This window comes from Cyprinus carpio, chromosome A22, assembly GCF_018340385.1.
Source record: "Cyprinus carpio isolate SPL01 chromosome A22, ASM1834038v1, whole genome shotgun sequence".
Taxonomy (NCBI): Eukaryota; Metazoa; Chordata; class Actinopteri; order Cypriniformes; family Cyprinidae; genus Cyprinus; species Cyprinus carpio.
The window spans coordinates 4,080,397-4,092,329 of NC_056593.1; the positions used below are offsets into that span (position 1 = coordinate 4,080,397).

Genomic DNA, 11,933 nt, shown 5'->3' on the forward strand with positions numbered 1-11,933 from the left:
TGATATTCCTTTTATGGGTACAGTTTATATCACTTAGCTCCTTTCGAACCTAGCACAGTGTAATCTTACGTTTAGTGTGTATCACGGTTACATTTGGGTACAGTTTATATCACTTAGCTCCTTTCGAACCTAGCACAGGGTAAGCTTACGTTTAGTGTGTATTCCAAAACTCTTATAGGGATCTGTAGGAATAGCTCGACAATGAAAGCTATTTTTAAAAAAAGCGTTTAGATGATTGTGCATTCTTGCTACAAATAGTGCAGAACAATAGGTCTCATTCACTTATGCGTAGTGGTGGAAATAGTATTAAGAAATTGTACTTAAGTAAAAGTATTGCTATTAAGGAATAATTTACTTGAGTACAAGTAAAAGTACTGAAAAATAATATGACTCAAGTAAGAGTAAAATAGTAGTTTGCTGAAAAACTACTCAAGTTACTGCATTACAAAGTACTTTAGTATTATTTTTCTATTTTTACCCAAGATGAGAGGATGTGAGCATTATGGAGCAGGGTCAAACCTAACCCTAACATGTACTTTAATGCCTGTTTCACAAGTGAGACACAGGAAATATCTTATATGGACAAATGCATCAGATATCATTAGCGTCAAAGGGAAAGTCGTGTCCTAATGGTTAGAGAGTTTGACTCCTAACCCTAAGGTTGTGGGTTCGAGTCTCGGGCCAGCAATACCACGACTGAGGTGCCCTTGAGCAAAGCACTGAACCCCAAACTGCTCCCCGGGCGCCACAGCATAAATGGCTGCCCACTGCTCCGGGTGTGTGTTCACGGTGTGTGTGTGTTCACTGCTGTGTGTGTGTGGGTGTGTGTAACAGAGTTTGTGTGTGTGCGTGTGTGTGTGTGTGTGTGTGTGTGTGTGTGTGTGTGTGTGTGTGTGTGTGTGTGAACTTTGGATGGGTTAAATGCAGAGCAATCTGAGTATGGGTCACCATACTTGGCTGTATGTCATGTCACTACAGCTGAATAACATGCAGATAGAGATGCTTTGACTGATGAAATGTGGAAGACAATAAACACCCAAATGCAATACAACACTAATTGACATTGCATTACAGTAAAGATTTATTATAAAGAATAATTATGTCTCACTGTGATAAGGAGCAACATGCAGGGCCGCATTAAGACCTCACTGGGCCCCGGGGCTGAGACTTACTGCCCCCCCCCCCCCCCCCCCCCCCCCCCCCCATAGAGCTTTAAATAGGATTTTTATTCCATCAAAATTTTTGACGCCTTGAAATACTAATTCTTGTTACAAATTTCAATATCGACAAAAATAAATAAATAAATAAATACTAGCCTAAGTAAAAGCAAGCTTATACTTAAGATAAGTAAACAGTCATGAATTACAATAGAACAAATAATTCGACCTTCTTTAAACACTTAAAGCATTGAATAAGAAATATTATATTGTATAAAATAAACATACAAATAAACTGAATAGTCTTTGCTGTATAAATTCAATGTACATTCATTCTTATTTATTTAACAAATGTGATTTGGTCAAGGACAGTGAGTGATTTTCTTTCTAATGTTTGATTTGCATTATCAACACAAATGGCAACAGCACCTATATGAGACTGCTTTAGAGGAATAGTTCACCCAAAAGTTCTGTTGTTTTTATAAACCTGTATGAGTTTCCTTCTGCTGTTGAAAGCAAAAGTATATATTTGGAATAATACTGGTAACCAAACAGTTGCTGGGCCCCCATGACTTGTATGAAAAAATACACTATTGGGGTCAATGGGGACCAGAAACTGGTTGCAATCATTTTTCAAAATATCTTCTTTAATGTTGAGGAGAACAAAGAAATTCAGACAGGTTCAGAACAACTTGAGGCTGAGTAAATGATTACTTTTTTTTTTTGTGAACTATCCCTTTTAAATTTCATCATATTATGCCAGGATTTCATATAGCCTACAACTACACATGCTTTATATTACATTCATCTAAGACACAAATGACTGTGTTGACGAGGAGACAGGTATTTTGACACATAACTCTGTGTATTTGAATGTTTAAGCACAAGGTGCGAAAAATAACTAGTTTAGGCAGGCGCTGTACGAGCAGGTGCCCGCCGCGTATTCGGCTGTAACCGTCTTAATGCGTGCAGTTACCAAAATGAATTCTGCCCCGCTGCTTATTGTCCCTGAACAATTAAATCTGTTTTTTTTTTTTTAAACCACACTGCTTAGAATGCATTTAAATGAAAAACTTACATCATGCAAAACAATTGACATATTTTTACCGGGTTATCTCTCAACCCATAAGCGAATATACTTTGTTCAAACACAAAAAGCAATATACATCCATCAAGTTCATAATCAAACTAACCTATAATCTATGGGGACGATGACGCTGTTTTTATCTGCTGCATGTGCGCGGTAAACTTGGTGTTGCACTGCATCATTAGCTTTAGTAAAATAACCTGATAGCTGGGGATTTTACTGACTAACTCATGTTTTCCCCTCTCTCCCAGTCTTTCCCAGGTTTTTTAGAATAGCCTCTCTCACACATTTTTTTTTTAAATAGATTTTTTTTTTTTTTTTTTTTTTTTTTTACTTATCGAAGTGAAGAGCGGTTCTTTGCAGAACATGACCATTCACATGATAGATTACGCGTTCCAGAGTAAAAGTGAATAAAGGCATTGATTGGTGAGCAAATCAAACAGACATGGTAGGCATAGGAATCACATACAGATATGTGCTTGGTCGTTCAAAGTAAAATATAGAATAAATGCATTTAATTGTAGATCAAATTCAAACATGGTGCTTTTATCGATAATGGTGCATAGAATGTTACAGAAAAGCTTCACTAAATACTAGCGCTAAATGGCTTTTGGCATCGGTGCTACAAATGGCCAGTCAATCTACTCCACAGTCATTCATGGGCCCCCTCCTTGTCCAGGCCCCGGGGCTTCAGCCCCGCCTAGCCCAATGGTTAATGCGGCCCTGCTTATGGTTTTGGTGAATATCTGCTACACCTGGGTCCAGTTAGATTAGCATCACAAGATGCATTGTAGGTGAAATACAGGATGCCTCTCTTTAATTTACAGCTGTGTGAATGAGTTCCACGTTCAGGGCTGACCACACATCTCCCACCATGTCATTATAAATGACATCACTGTCCCAAACCTCAAATATGAGTTCATGAGTTCATGACCAAACTCAATTGATCCAAAATCATAGCTGATGTTCCATTCGGGAACATTATTATTATTAACATCTGCATTCGGGAACATTATTATTATTAACATCTGCATTCGGGAACATTGTTATTATTAACATTTTCGGTCTGCTAAATAGGGAGGCGTGACCAGCTGACTTCAATCCAGCTGTCCGATGTTCTCCGTGAACATCGCTCTAAACTCAGGGCTGCAGAGAGGAAATGGCATAAATCAAGAAACTCTACCAGTGTGTATCAGTCTCTCCTCTCTTCCTTCTCTGCAAATGTCTTCACTGCTACCAACATCATACTACACACAACAAAATTAACAACTGTTGTGACGCTCGGGACACTCTTCAAAATTAATCCGCCTCCACACTCCTCCTCTTCTATGCACATTTGCAAAGACACTTGAACGAGCTGTGTTCAACCAGCTCTCTATGTTTCTTGTACAGACACACTTCGAGTAAACAACCTCCTGGAACAACCTCCGCGACAGCAACCAATCTGGCTTCAAAAGCGGCCCACTCAACTGATGCAACGCAACTGAGACTGTCCTGCTCACAGTTACTGAAGCCCTGCGACTGGCAAGAGCAGCTTCAAAATCCTCAGTACTCATTTTGCTGGACCTGTCTCCTGTTTTTGACACCGTTAATCACCAGATTCTCCTGTCCACCCTCAGAAAGATGGTCATCTCTGGAACCGCACTCCAGTGGTTTAAGTCCTACCTTTCTGATAGATCCTTCAGGGTGTCTTGGAGGGGTGAAGTTTCTAAGCCACAACAACTTGCTACTGGGGTTCCTCAAGGCTCAGTACTTGGACCATTTCTCTTCTCCATCTACATGACGTCATTAGGATCTGTCATTCAGAAGTATAGCTTTTCCTATCACTGCTATGCTGATGACACTCAACTCTACTTCTCATTCCAACCAGATGACCCAGCGGTAGTTGCACGCATTTCAGCCTGTCTGAGTGACATTTATAGCTGGATGAATGACCATCACCTTCAGCTCAACCTTACTAAGACAGAACTGCTGGTGGTTCCAGCTAACCCTTAATTTATCACAACTCTATACAGCTGGGTTCGTCGACCATAACTCCTTCCAGGACAGCCAGAAACTTAGGAGTTGTGATGGATCATCAGTTAAGCTTCACAGACCATATTGCTACAATGACCCGGTCCTGCAGATTTGCCTTATACAACATTAGGAAGATTAGACCCTTCCTGTCAGAGCAAGCCACCCAACTTCTTGTCCAAGCTCTTGTTCTCTCCAAACTGGACTACTGTAATGCTCTCCTGGCGGGCCTTCCTCCATGTACTATCAAGCCTCTGCAACTGATCCAGAATGCAGCAGCGAGGGTTGTCTTAAATGAGTCAAAAACAGCTCACGTTACTCCTCTCCTCATCAGGTTACACTGGCTACCAGTAGCCGCTCGCATCAAATTCAAGGTACTGATGCTTGCCTACAAGACGACCACTGGCACAGCACCAACATACCTAAGCTCATTAGTTCAATCTTATGCGCCCTCCAGAAGTTTGCGCTCTGCAAGTAAACGACGCCTTATGGTGCCATCCCAAAGAGGTTCAAAATCACTCTCACGGACCTTTTTCTGGACTGCGCCCAGCTGGTGGAATGACCTCCCGATCTCAATTCGAACAGCTGAGTCTTTACTCATTTTCAAAAAACATCTAAAGACTCATCTTTTTCGCCAGCACTAAACCAACTAATACTAGTACTTACCTTTTCTTTTCTTGCCTATCATATTCTTAAAAAAAAACAAAAAAAATAAAAAAAAACCACCAACCCTGGCTACGTGTTCTGTACTAGACTAACTGAGACTTGTCATGGCACTTGTATACCGTTGTTGTTCTCTTGTTGATCTGATTGCTTCTATTGTTCTCATTTGTAAGTCGCTTTGGATAAAAGCATCTGCTAAATGATTAAATGTAAATGTAAATGTAAATTAACATCATTATTGTCCATAACCACCTCAGTCTCCTCATACATGAGGTTGTACCAAACCTTCACGTAACCGTCAGTACGTGTGAAGAGATCTGCTTTCAGGCCTGTGGCTCTCTGCACAAAAACTACTAACGTGCCACGGCTGGCTCGCATAGGACAGCAATTGTGGTCCAGATATGGTGTTTGTAAACATCCTTGATTCTCTTTGTGATTTACAGAAAGCATGTTCTCTTCAATATAAGCAGTTACTGCTCTTTTTAGATTGGCACTAACCTCAGGATCAGCCACCAGATGGAGAGGGAAAATTGCATATGATATGACTTCAGGATTGTCATGCAAGCTCATCATCTAATTTGAGCAGGCACGTGCACAGGTAGGGCTCAATCTGTGCAGAGCACATGCCCTTTTTGCCCTTACACTCCGAAGTGCCCTTTTTTTGGTGGTGTTTTTTTTTTTTTTTTAATCAATGCTTGGTCACCCTTTACGTCTGTCTGTCTGTTTTACAAATATTTAGCAAATGAAAGTTCTTAAAACGAGCTTGTGTAAATCTTATTCGATCCTCAAGCTGTCAGTAAGCTGATAACTCCGCCCCCTCTATATTCATTGAATCAACTGAAGTTCCACAGCAGCCACACAGTAGACAACAGCTGAGCTGAACAAAGTTTTGCGAAGGGTAAATAAATATCTTGTTGTTTGAATAAGTACTACTAAACACTATGTCTATAAAGGGCTCATATTTTATTTATTTGATGTCTGACTGACTCACTGACTGAGACATGTGGGACATCGCCTGAGAGAGAGGGCTAGCATTTGCCATCTAGTCATAGCCAATACATATCCAACACTTAAATAGCCTGTGCATACAGTAGCATTTCATCTTTTATAAAATGCGATTTTGGCCAAATGCATTTTATAAATAGCCTGTCTGAGCGCTCCGTCTATTATAGCTACAAAAACTAGTTTGTAACCTGTAGATGAAAATGTAGGCGCCGTCGCCGTTTTAATGACGGACAAAAAAACAAAATTCACATTTGCACACATTCGCTGGTCAAAAACTATATATTGATAAGTAATACACACAACATATAATTTGTTTTTACCATCGGAAAATCATAACAGGTGCGCCCCCGCACTGTTTCGTACTGGAACTTACACAAAGCGACGAGTGATCCTCGTCACCTAGATAACATATACAGTATAAGAAATTTCTTCTTTGATTTATGATTGCTGATACACTTAATTTATTAACATTTAGGCTAATCAAGTTATGGTATACTCTCCGCTCGTCCTCACATGTATAAAATGTAGTAAAACATGGTTTTACTACAGTAATGTAGTAGTAACTAAAAAATTTTTTACAGAAGATCACTGTGAAATCTTTATATTTTATCATGCAGAATGTAATTCATGATTCATTCCAAGGCTTCATTTATTTGATCCAAAATACAGCAAAAACAGTAATATTGTGTAATATTTTTACAATTTTAAATAACTGTTTTCTATTTGAATATATTTTAAAATGTAATTTATTTTTGTGATCAAAGCTGAATTTTCAGCATCATTACTCCAGTTCAGTACTCTTCACGTAATCCTTCAGAAATGCTTTTCACTGCAACTGTACTTTTCACACTATTTTTATTTATTTTTTCATTGCTGGCTTATTTTAGGGAAAGTGTAGTGAATAAGAAACCTTCAAGAGACCAACATCCCTGGTCCACCACAGTATCAAATTTTTGCCAGGTAGGCATGTTGGATATGTTATAGTAACGGTATGGCTATAGTTTCTTATAATCTGGAACTGAGTTGGACATAATTACTTAAATTATATTTCAAAAAATTTTGTCAAAAATACTTGACTCATTGCTCACCTTCCCCTCTTCTCAATGTCATTCATAATCATGTTAACCAAATAATACAAATTAGCTTATAAAAAAACCAAACAGAATAGCTAAAAAAGAGAATATATATAATTTTTTTCTTTGCAAAGTTCATAAAAAAAGTGCATAAAGTTCAATAAAAAAAGATTTTGGTTTCTGTTTGGTTTTATAAGCTAATTTGTATTATTTGGTTAACATGTATCAACTACCTGTATCAACTGCAACTGTGGAGAGATCCTTTTCAAAAATGAGGTTAATTAAGAACAAACTCCGAAGCCTCTGCTCAGAGGAGAGACTCTCAGATCCTCTCCTCATAGTCATAGAGAGGGACATCCCAGTGGATCACAGTGAAGTCATAAACATCTTCAAGCACATGGCTCACAGAAGGTTGCTGTTGTAATTAGGTTTAAAGAAGCCCTTAAAACCCTGTTTATCTATATTATCTAATATTATTATTATGGTTGTTATTAATCGTGAATAAATCTAAAGCTTTTGAGACTATTATTTTGTGTTGTTGAATTTGTCATGAAGATGTGACCATTTCTTCCTTTTATGCAGGCTTACTGAATAATCTTGATATTAAAAAAAAGGGAGGGGGGTGCCCTTTTTCAGTTTCAGCACATGCCCCTCAAACGGTCTGTGCACGGCCCTGAATTTGAGTATACTTCAGCTGGGCTTTGGTTTAAAACTAGGTCTGGAAAGTATTTTTCACCTCCCATCACTTCTATCTTGTGTGTCATGAAGCCCTGGTAGAATCCCGTGCTCATGTTATCTTTAAGAATTTGAGAGCATTTGTTGGAAAGTGAGGCATTAGCTGGAAAGAATCCCAAAGTCATCTTTAATTCAATGTTCAGGCAGTTCTTGATATCAGTCTCTGAGAAGCCCTTCAGGGTTGCAAGACAAGTTCGAAAAGCCGTGACTCGCCTCACTCGCCCTCCCAGATGGACTTGACGTATGTAGTGAGTGCCGTAAGTATCTATAGTTCTTCAGTAAAGGGGTTTTGTTTCCTCATCATATTGTGTCGGAAGTCGCTGGAGGTGTTTTGAGAATTCAGTGCTGAGCTCTGGGTGGTCTGTAACTCTGTAAGTGCAAATGAACAACAACGTCATCTGTCAGCAGATTCTGGCTGTGGTTTCTAAATAAAACTGTACTTTGCATGAAGTTTTCTTTTTCAGTGTTTTTGACAGTAATTTGGTCAATGAGGTGATAATAAAGTACATATTAAACATGCTCTGGGTTTGTTTTTCAGTCAAAACCATGATTTGGCTGACTTTTCAAGTGATTTAGGACTAAATTGTTTGGTCAGATGAGGAATAGATGCTAATCTAAGCATCTTTGAGATAATGTATCTTCCTTACAATTCGCAAACCCAAATCTCAAAAGGAAAAAATGCACTGATATTAAATTAACCAGCTACTTGCACTGCTGCTTCCTTTAAACTACATTAGGATCTTATGAGCCTTCAAATATGTTACTGTCTCTGAACAGCCAACAAGAATTTACTTGAAATGTATTACTTTTTTATAATATCAAGCTGGTATTCTCAAGTCCATTTATCTTAAAAAAAAGAGTTGCCTAAGCTCAACTGCAATTGAGCATCTGTTTTGTGTATCTCTTTGGATTCAACATGTATAAATTTCACTGCATTTTAGAAGAAAGTTCCAAAGGAATTGATTCTTTTAAAAATTGTTAACAACAATGCTTGTAGTTGACACCTGCTCTGATAGGCTATTTTTGTCTACACTTAATGTAGCCTTGCGCTCCCTAGCAGGTAAAAAAAGAAACTGCATGCATCTTGCGGAATAACTTTGTTTTTGTTGTGCTTTGGCTCTGTCTGCTTGTCTGTGTAGATGAATGATTAGAGGTGTACACACCATCTTATTAGAGTAGGCGGACAAATGAATAATATTTTTTTATGATTCCCCAGAGCCCTGCCTTTTTAATGATCCATGGTCCAAATTTAGTTACTGTTTGTGACACAAACGTTTAACTTATGTCCTGTCTGTAAATATGACGTGATACTCGCCGATGAATGATGTATGCATGCAATTTCCAGCAAAATCCACCCTGCCAGTTCTAAAACACTAAATATATAGTTTCACCACCAGTTCTAAAATATTAAATATTACAGTTTGTCACCAGTGCTTTTTTTTTTTTTTTTTTTAATATTTTAAATATTTTTAAAACTGTTTTATTATTATATTTATTATTATATGATATATCATTTGAAATAAGTCACTTTGACATCTTAAACCTTAACAGAAGGTATCCTTAACGGATTAATTTATATTTTATTTAGGAATTCTCAGATTTCAATTAGCCCACCATAGATGAGATATGAGACCGCTAAATAAATGCAAAGTATGTAACAGGATAAAAATCATTAATTGTAGGCCTATGTGCTCTCTCAGTTATCAGATCAACAATATTGTACATATGTTCAGAGATACTGAGAAAGGGTCAGACTGTCATCATTCTGTGGAGAAGTTAAAAAGTCATTACAAATACAATGCAAAATGTGTTATAAACTCATATTACCTGTAATATGTGCAGCTGAGCTCATGGAGGGCAAATGGTGCCTTATCCATTGCATTCTGAGATTGGGCAAATTTTGCAATATCTGAACGGCTCCCTCCAAAAATTACCTTCCCTATGTCATCCAGGCTAAGGTCCATTTCCCAGTTGTTATTGATGAGTGATGTTGAACTCTTCATTAGGGAGTCGACAGAATGATGAAGAGCACTAGATAGCTGTTTGCTGCAGCGGCTGAAGGGACGCCAGTCCCTCACTACCGAGGGAAGTTTCTGCATCTGCCCTCCCTGAAAGCGGTTCTTGCAGACAGTACAAGTGCCATTATCCATGTGTGACTTGACATTGATCAAAAAGGCACCTTTACGGCGCATCGTGACAACATCAAAGCCTTCACCCACCAGGTTGTAAACCAGGCACAAATGGGAGCTTTCTCACATTCTGCCTGAGAGCCTGTATGGCAAGCTGAACCCTTGTGCCAGTGTGTCAAGATCAGAGAAATGCAGAAAAACATGTGGAAAACACAATGATTTGTCTCCATGATGTCTAAAGAGAAAATGCAGAGGGTTCAAATGCTAATATTTCATTATTTCTAAGATGGAAAAACATTTATGAGGCAATATACATGCAAAGTTTAAATAATAATAATAATAATAATAATAATAATAATAATAATCATAATAATCATAATAATGTAAGAATAGTATTGTAGAAATTGCATAATCAAAGTCCAGAATGCAGTTTGTATTATTTATGTCATTGAAATCTGCTTTAAATAATAATAATAATAATAATAATAATAATAATAATAATCGTAATCATAATAATCATAATAATGTAAGAATAGTATTGTAGAAATTGCATAATCAAGTCCAGAATGCAGTTTGTATTATTTATGGCATTGAAATCTGCTTTAAATATCTTATCTGTTATAAAAAACATCAGCTTACAAAGTTTTACCTACCAAAAGTAGCTTTCATGCAGCAGTCTGTTCCAGCTGTGTTATACCACCATGTGGTTTCTGCAATGAGAGGTGGAGGGGTAAATAGATAACTTTTCAATGTGCTGCTGTTGCGGATGGTCATATGGGAGGCCGTTTGAGATGAAACCCATTGAAACACTTGCGATACACATTGAAACACTTGCGGATACATGTGTGAATCACTTGCGCATACATGTGAAACACTATAATCTGACTATAAACACTAGATATAAATGAAAGGACATGCAGTTACATAGAAAACTCTTTGCATAAACTGCACCGTGCTTCTGTTTCCAAATAAACTTACGGTTGCAATGAAACGACTTCTGGACACACTGAAAATGTTTATGCTCTCTCACACGCGAGAATGTTTGACAGTGCAGTCTTTGTGCAGGTACAATAGTACATGGGCAATTACAGGGTATATGTAAAGAGTTTCTATGTAACCGCATGTCTTTCATATATATGCACAAATATATAGTGTTTCACATGTATGCGCAAGTGATTCACATGTATCCGCAAGTGTTTCACATGTATGTGCAAGAGTTTCAATGTGTATTGCAAGTGTTTCAATGGGTTTTGTCTCCAACGGCCTCCCATATGGTCAATTGGAATTGTAATGTTATGTGTACGCTAATTCATTCTGTTTGATTTTTTTCTGATTAAAAAGCTAGAAACGATATTAAACTATATTATTGTGCTCGCCATACAAATAGATGGATGATCAGACTGGGTTCAGGAAGCTGCTGCGGATGACAGCAGAGGAGTTCAATATTCTGCTGGGGATGGTCGGGCCTCTAATAACCAAGCAGCACACACAAATGAGACGGGCAATATCCCCAAGAGAGCGCCTAGCTGTGACCATGCGGTTTTTGGCAACAGGTGGGTCTGCCAGAGCAATAATTGATTCAGCAATTTTTTTTTATTGTATTTAAGTCTGTTTTATTTCAAGTAGATTTTTTATATTTTTACATTGTATATTGCTTTATTTCTCGTGCAGGTGAAACGTTCAGTTCCCTCAGTTTCCAGTACAGGGTTGGGGTCAGCACTATTTCAGAGATGGTTATGGAAACCTGTGCTGCTCTGTACAAGGTCATGAAAAAAGACTTCCTCCATGTACTCTCTGATTACCAACATTTACTAAAATTCTGTGCTTAAAGGACACATTTAGTACATTAGTAATTAATAACTTTTAGTAAAATTAGCTTAAAAGTAAAGATCTATGTCATTAAAATGCAACATACAAATAAATGCATCAGTTATCATAATGTAAATATGAGGTTAGGAACATCAAAGTTTGATTTCAATCATTAATTTCACTATGATTTTAATCTTTGACTCAATAAGACTATGAATTCACAGAATGTTCTTTACATTATGTAAGATTATTTTATGTAGAA

At 37.7% G+C, this 11,933-nt stretch overlaps 1 pseudogene; it reads right to left on the minus strand.

Annotated features, from left to right (window-relative positions):
- Nucleotides 1–2,971: 2,971 nt before the first annotated feature.
- Nucleotides 2,972–10,098, minus strand: LOC109070623 (annotated as a pseudogene).
- Nucleotides 10,099–11,933: the final 1,835 nt, after the last annotated feature.